The sequence below is a fragment of the Seriola aureovittata genome, chromosome 8, assembly GCF_021018895.1.
Source record: "Seriola aureovittata isolate HTS-2021-v1 ecotype China chromosome 8, ASM2101889v1, whole genome shotgun sequence".
Lineage (NCBI taxonomy): Eukaryota > Metazoa > Chordata > Actinopteri > Carangiformes > Carangidae > Seriola > Seriola aureovittata.
The window spans coordinates 1640580-1647855 of NC_079371.1; the positions used below are offsets into that span (position 1 = coordinate 1640580).

The 7276-nt window shown below is 39.6% G+C and overlaps 1 long non-coding RNA gene across 1 annotated transcript; it reads right to left on the bottom strand.

Annotated features, from left to right (window-relative positions):
* Window positions 1-627: 627 nt before the first annotated feature.
* LOC130174044 (uncharacterized) lies at window positions 628-6938 on the bottom strand. Its single transcript, XR_008828532.1, has 6 exons — window positions 6619-6938; window positions 6191-6272; window positions 5744-5844; window positions 4963-4993; window positions 2580-3591; window positions 628-2108 (listed from the first exon to the last, which is right to left on the bottom strand). It is a non-coding gene; the product is annotated as an uncharacterized LOC130174044 (long non-coding RNA).
* Between the last annotated feature and the right edge of the window lie 338 nt (window positions 6939-7276).

Consider the following 7276-nt stretch of genomic DNA (forward strand, 5'->3'; position numbering starts at 1 on the left):
CTGAGTAATGACGTACGCACACTCAACTCCGCGCCACTGTGACATTTGAGAATAAATATAGTTCTTTTTAAAGGGATTATTTTTACTCCTCCTCTGACGGAAAGTGATGGAGGTTGCAGTGGAAATTATAAATGGAGGTACTGAGCCTTTCCAGAGGGTTCATCAAGCTGGTTCACATTCAGAGAACCATTAAAGCACCATCCAGTGCACACAGCCTGTATTCAGACACTGAGCCTTAAAACCAGCCGTCAGGACTTCTGGGACTTTGTGATGTCACAACAAAGCAGTCACCAAGCCCCGCCCACCTGGACCCACCATCCAAACCTTTACAGGGTTTTGTTTTTACCTGAAATCTGCTTTATTTTTATTGGATCACTCAGAAAACAGTCAGCCAATCAGAAGAGAGGCTCAGAGCCTCCTCTCTTCTGATTGGCTCACCGACCTGTTGTTACTAGAGCTGCAGAGAGAAGCCTGAGAGAGGAGATGTAAAACTACACTGAGATAGTTTTTGGTTCTTAAAACCATAAATATATCTTCTTATGGATCAACACTTATAATAAAACACAGAAGAAGAAGAAAATATGGAGCTTTTAAAAAAAAGAGGGAGGAAAATGAGGGAAGATTACACTGGTTAGATTTTTTATTGCAGGTTGTAGCACCTGATAACTCTGTTTGAGTAAGACAGACTTCAGCCTGAAGAAAACAGCTGTGTAAAACCTCAGATCATGAGAATTTAAAACTGCGGAGTAAAATGTGTCACAGATATTCAAACTTTGACGGAGCCTCTCTCTGCGTGTGACAGCAGTAAACTGGCTGCAGCTCTGTGACTCAGAAACACAATAAAACCCTGTCCCAGCTGTCAGCCATCTCTCACACTTCACCCACTCTTTAATGACTTATTAATGAGCTCTAATCAATTAATCAAAGCCGCATGGGAGGAAATTACACAAAGAGCAATCATCATTTTTATTCAACAGCCCACACAACAGCCAGATAACCAGATGAGAGTTCAAATAAAAAATACTTTTTTGGAAGTGTACATCAGTTTCAGGCGAGACGTGTGAGACGCCGCCAACGTCTTTTCATGTACTGGTAAATATTTGGGATATTTTTCCTTCCGTAACACGTCTTCTTTCAGACTACACTCGGTTTATTTAGCGTCTGTAGATTTGTCCCCTAAATTCACAAGCTAACATTTTAATGCAACTATATTGTTGTTGCAGTGGGTTTGATTAGATGTTGTGTCTTTTTGCAGTTTCCAATAGAAATCTGTGGAATTTTACAACAACCAACCTTTTCAGTTTTATTCCTATCTATATTCTGAAGGTTCTTCCATAGGGGTTTGTTCATATATCATTCATGGCTTGATTTATATATTTTATACTTAAAAACAAAACATGGTGAAAATGAAAAAAAATCCAAAGTGCATATTTAATTAGAAAATGCATAATTTGTATATTTAATTTTTAGAAATAATAATTGTTGTAATGTAAGTAATCGCCTGGGGAAGTTTCTCTAACTGTAATGTGCATATTGACCTTGGTTACAGGGATTTACTTCATTCATTCAGCCACAACAGCATCAGTGAGGTCCAGTGCTGATGCTCCCAAGTGGCTATAATCAATATTTATAACAATGTATGAGAAGACAATGCAAAGTAGTGATGAACCTCCGGAGAATTATCAGCTGAACCCTCAGCTTCCCTGAGCTTCACAGTGAGCTCCAGCTCTTTGTTTAAGACTTTCCCGCTCTGGTTCATTCTCACTGCAGGAACAGCTCACATGTACCTTTGCATGTTCTCCCTGTGTCTGCGTGGGTTCTCCCTTCAGGCGCTTCGGTTTCCTCCCACAGTCCAAAGACACGGAGGTCAGGCTGACCGGAGGCTCTGAATCACCCGCGGGTGTGGCAACGTGACCCCGCCTCTCGCCCAGTGTCAGCTGGGATATAAGCAGGTGGCGCTAGATAGAGCTGGTGGAGACCAAAACCAGAGCTCAAACAGGGGGAATAATCATCATAGATTCATCCGGTGGTCACCAACATCACTCCACATGAAGGATCTGCTGGCGCACGAGTTCGTCATGACGATATGTCAGTGATGTGTTCACGACCTGAAATTACAGAAATAACAAGTGACAAAAACCAGTAACTGTAACAGCTCAGAGTAACCGCCCCCACAGCTCCTGTGTCAACTGGAAATGAGGTGTAACAGTCTGATTATCGGGGCCAGCTTTCCACAAACTTCCACCGCAACACTGAAAGAACACTGTTGTTTAAATAAAGAGGTGTTCAGACTGAGGTGCTTCTTCCCACGGGATCACAGGAGAGTTGAGAGTGGGGCGAAGGGGAAAGACACGAGGCAAAGATACTGTTAGAGGTTAAAGGGACAGGTGTGCGCAGGTGTTTTAAAAATAACAGGGAAGTAGGTTACTGTGGTGACTTGGCGACGGCTGTGACACGCAGGTCACTGAGGTAATTAAGATTTATTTTTAAAACCTTTAGCGCCTGATTGTTTCTATCTGCATCATCAAATCTGAACACAAAGACATGAGACACATATTAGCATGATCGGAGTGGCTCACCTTTCCTGTGGAGAACATGATCTCCATCATGAGTCAACGTCCATAAATCTGCTTAGACAACATAGAAAAAAGATGTTCTTGCCTGAGAATCATCACGTTTTTAAGTTTTCTTCAGTATCACAAGAATCCAGTGAGAGTTGTATGTAAACCCATGTGTACATTGCAAACAGGAGATGCTAAAAGCTAATTCAGCGTACATTTTAAAGATGCCAAAACAAATGGCTTGATTATAACTCTGACTCCATGTGGACACGAATCTTCCTGTTTTTATGGGAACTGTTTGTAAGGTAAAAAGAAAATAATGATTTGAGTCACAAAACTTATTGATCATGGTTTTGTTTTTACGTCTTAAATTCCCTCTCTACATGTTTGAGTATTTTTCTGTTTGAAGCTGTGGATTGGTTTCACCTGGAAATGCACTTTGAAGGTAAATGAAGATATTTTAAATTGACTGGAAAACTTTTAGGTTTTTATCAATTGTCAAAGTTTCGTCAAAGAAAAATGTTTCTTGATAAAATCCTGCTCTCATTGATTTGCAGCTCATTTTATTGTTTCTTTACTCCTTAAGTGCTCGGTGCGTCTTATGAGAAGCTCCATATTAAAGATTTTCATTATTACCGTCTAAACATGAGACTTTCAGACAAGACGTATCGAGCCGACGGTGTCGGCGTCGTTCCTTCTTTTGTTTTCCTCCTGTCGAATCCTCACACTGAACGGCAGCATTGTTCACAGCTCAGGAGACTTTTTATTGCAACGAGTTTCCTGTAATATTCCTCCCAGCCAGTTCATGTTCAAACACATTACCTCAGACCATCCAGCGTTTGACTGTCAGGATAACGCGAGCAGTGTGATGTGTTGACCTTTGACCCCCCCCTTGTGTTTTTTACTCCTACAGCATCTCTCTCCGTCCTCCCACTCATCACTCTTCCCAATATCATCCACCAGCGACCAGCCCGTTATCATCTGGATGCCGTTTCGTTTCACAGAGCGCTTCGATCATCAACCAGTGTCACTGTGAGAGGAGGAAGAAATGCTTCCAGCTAACAGAAAACATCAACCACCATTAATGCCGTTTCTGTTGAGGGGGTAACAAGGCAACAAAAAAATGACCAATAAGAGGAAAAAGCTATTCGACTAGATTTTAGCAAACAAAACCAAATCTGGTCCTCCAATCGATTTCCCCCAATCGAATCTGAACATTTCAACTTGTGATGAAGGACGTGAGATGAATCCATTAATAAATACTAACAGAAACACATCAATTTAATTAATACATAAAAAAGTAATAGTATAGTAAGGTATAAAAACCCCACATCACTGGGGCTTGATCTTGATCAACAGTCCTAACCATTGTACCAAGCAGACGGCACCACAAAATGACATAGTATGTAGAACATGAAATTGTCGGTATAATTTAAGACATAAAAAGGTCATACTATATATAGTAAGTCATAAAAACATCAAAAAATATCATAGTATCGTAAGGCATAAAAAAAACTCCACACAGAATAGTCTGAGTTTGAACTCACAACCTACTCATCATGAAGCAACAGCTCCAACCACTATACCACCATGCTGATGCAACTAAATACATTAGTATGTAGAACATAAATCGTCAGTATAAATTTGTCAGGGTTAGTGGTAAGTAAGTAATTAAGGCATAAAAATGTAAAAAGAAGTCATAGTATAGTAATGCATAAAAACTCCACAAAGAATGGCCCCATTACCAGAGTTTGAACTCACAACCTCGTCATTGTGAAGGAACAGCTCCAACTACTATACCACCAGACTGAAGCACAAAATATTATGGTATGTAGAACATAAAATAGTTAGTGTAAAAAAGGTTTAAAAAGGTCATAGTAATTCTTACACATATGCAAACTTGAATTTCTCCTGCAGATTTATGTTACAGGTTTACAAAGGTTGATTTACAACTACAAACATTGGAATTATTTGTAAACATCACTTTAGAAGCTCAAAATTATTTTGACCCTAATTTGAGCCTGGACATATAACTACAACCAACAACAGCTTTGTTTTTAAAAACATCTGCTCACTAATACACATCTGCATAAAACACGCTATGTTTAACCTTACATTTACATGATTGTGGTTTAAATGGTGAAGTGATAAACTGTTGTTACTGAGTAGTTCCTCATTACACCATCACTATAACACAATTACACAAGTTTCCAAACAAGTATTTTAATTGTAATCTTCAAGCCAAATATTAATAATCACATTCATGTTTTCTGATGCATTCGATATGACGACAACTTAAATGTAATAAACAGAACATAATTTTAACTCATCTTAAACGTTTAACTATGATCTGTGTGGAAATGCAATTACACAAAATACAAACTGCTTTTAACAGACTTACCTTTTCTTGCCCCAGGTGGATTCTGCCGTCCCTGTGAAAACAAAAGGAAAACTAAGGACATGTTCAGCAGCTCCTCTTTTGGTCTAAGGACTTCAGAACATAAAAGATATAATCATCCATTTAAACCTCATTTAGCATATACTGTAATAAAAACAAGACTTTATGAACAAATGATACATGAGAAGAAATTGTAGAAGAGATTCCTATATATAAAAAAACATTAGTGGTGAGGCAACACAAATACACTGGAAGAGGAAGAGCTTCTGTGTCACATGCAAAGCACAAAACTAAAACTTGGTGCTCCAAATTCCTGCAAGTGTGTGACACTGAGGTTACAAGTAGAATTTAAACTGAGGTGTGAAAATAAGATCTGAAGTCTTCTTGTAACCTCCATACATTTGCAGATTTATGAAGGCAAGGGGATACTGCAGGACACATGGGTGGGCCTTGGCAGGATATAGCAGCATGAGGAAGGGATGATGATGATGACATCACCACAAAGGCAGACTCAGAAAATAAGGTTTATTGCCAGGTAGGTTTTCACTTACAAGATATTTGACTTGGTGTAGTATGTGATTAACATATTCATAGGAAATAATAAAAAAAGTAAAATACTGTAACACTCAACATATACATATGTAAAAATAATACCACACAACTATGTACAAAAGTGTTTTAGAATGACAAAACTCCTGCTGGGCAAGATGTGCAAAAGGTATTGATTATGGGATGAGCAAAAGATCACAGTATAGACAATATCTGTAATGTGCAGGGATCATACCTCAAGGTGTTGATGTAATGTGGTTGATGATTGCTGAGGCCAGATGCAGAAGAAAAGGCTGGTGCTGGTCCATCACTGGTGAGTAGACTGGACTTCTGGTCCTGATACAGACAAACATGTGATAGGACAATTAGTTTAGATCATTTAAGTTCTTTATGTTCAAACATGTTAGATCTGTTGTGTGTGTGTGTGTGTGTGTGTATAATAAATTGTGAGGATAGATATGAATATGCAAAAATAAATACAGTATGAATATTATGAGATATAAACAATGTGAACACCAGTAACACTATGAATATTCTGAAATGTAAATGAAGTGTAAACAACTAGAGATATATTCATTATTAAGAATCAGCAGTATGAACATGTTTACACTGTGGGTCTGATTTAATCACAGTGGTAAAGACAAGTCTTACTGTTAAAAGTGAATGACAGCATGTTACTCACCTGGACCCTCCTCACTGTGTCTGGACTCTCAGGTGTTGGTGAGACAGGTGGAGGCGGTATTGCACCTGTACTGGCTCAGGTCCTGATGAAGACAGAGATGCTGAAATCTCCTGAGAAATGTAAAGACCTAGTTCACTGTCAATCATGGCTGATCTCCTAACAGAAATGTAAAGTGGTTACAACATGGTGAACAGATCGACGTGTATTCACTCGGTCTACTGGCTCCATACAATCTCACGTTACAGTCAGTTACAAGATGAGCCTAAAGTTACTGACGTCACTAGCTGCACAACAGCCGAGAGCAACAGACACAATCCTACTAACCGCTAAAACATCTGTCGACAACGTCAATATCACCACCTGAAATGTTTGTCAGTCGTTGCACTGATTATACTTTTAGCTAAAGAGCTAGCATTGATGCTACTCACCAGGCTAACAGGAAAGTTGCGAGCTCGGCATCAAACCGCATCTCTTTCCTCTCAGCAGCTTCTCCAGCGGCGGGAAGTCACATCCAGATTTACTCGTGTCGCTTCTTTTCTTTGCCGTTGAACGTGGTTTCTTGTCGGGAGCGGTCCTTCGGGACGCAGATGAATATCGTCTTTTAGGAGGTTCAGCCATTCCTGTGTTTCTGTGGCGCTAACTTCAAGCGCGGCCGGAAGTTGTTCTTCTTCGTGGGACTGAGGGCAGACTTGACGCGCCGCTGACTCACACAGCGTCTAGTGTCACAAAGTGGTATTACAACACGGGGACAGGTCGGCGCTGATGCGCATGCGCATTTCAGTAGATAACTCTGAAATACAACAGATAGGTCTTAATCATGACATCATCACTGTGGCTGCTTCACACACTGTTGATAGTGTTAATTAGTGTTAATTACATATATATATATGTATGTATGTATGTATATGAATATATGCCCTATGCAGCCACTTAGTTCGCCTACGCCTTGCACCACAGAACATCAAGTACTGACTGATCTAAACTTTGATTTCCCTACGAGTCCTGATGATGTAAGCTTGTTTGTATCAAGTCAGAGTCGACACAAACTGATCCAGAGCTAAAACAACATGTCATTTATTTCCCCAA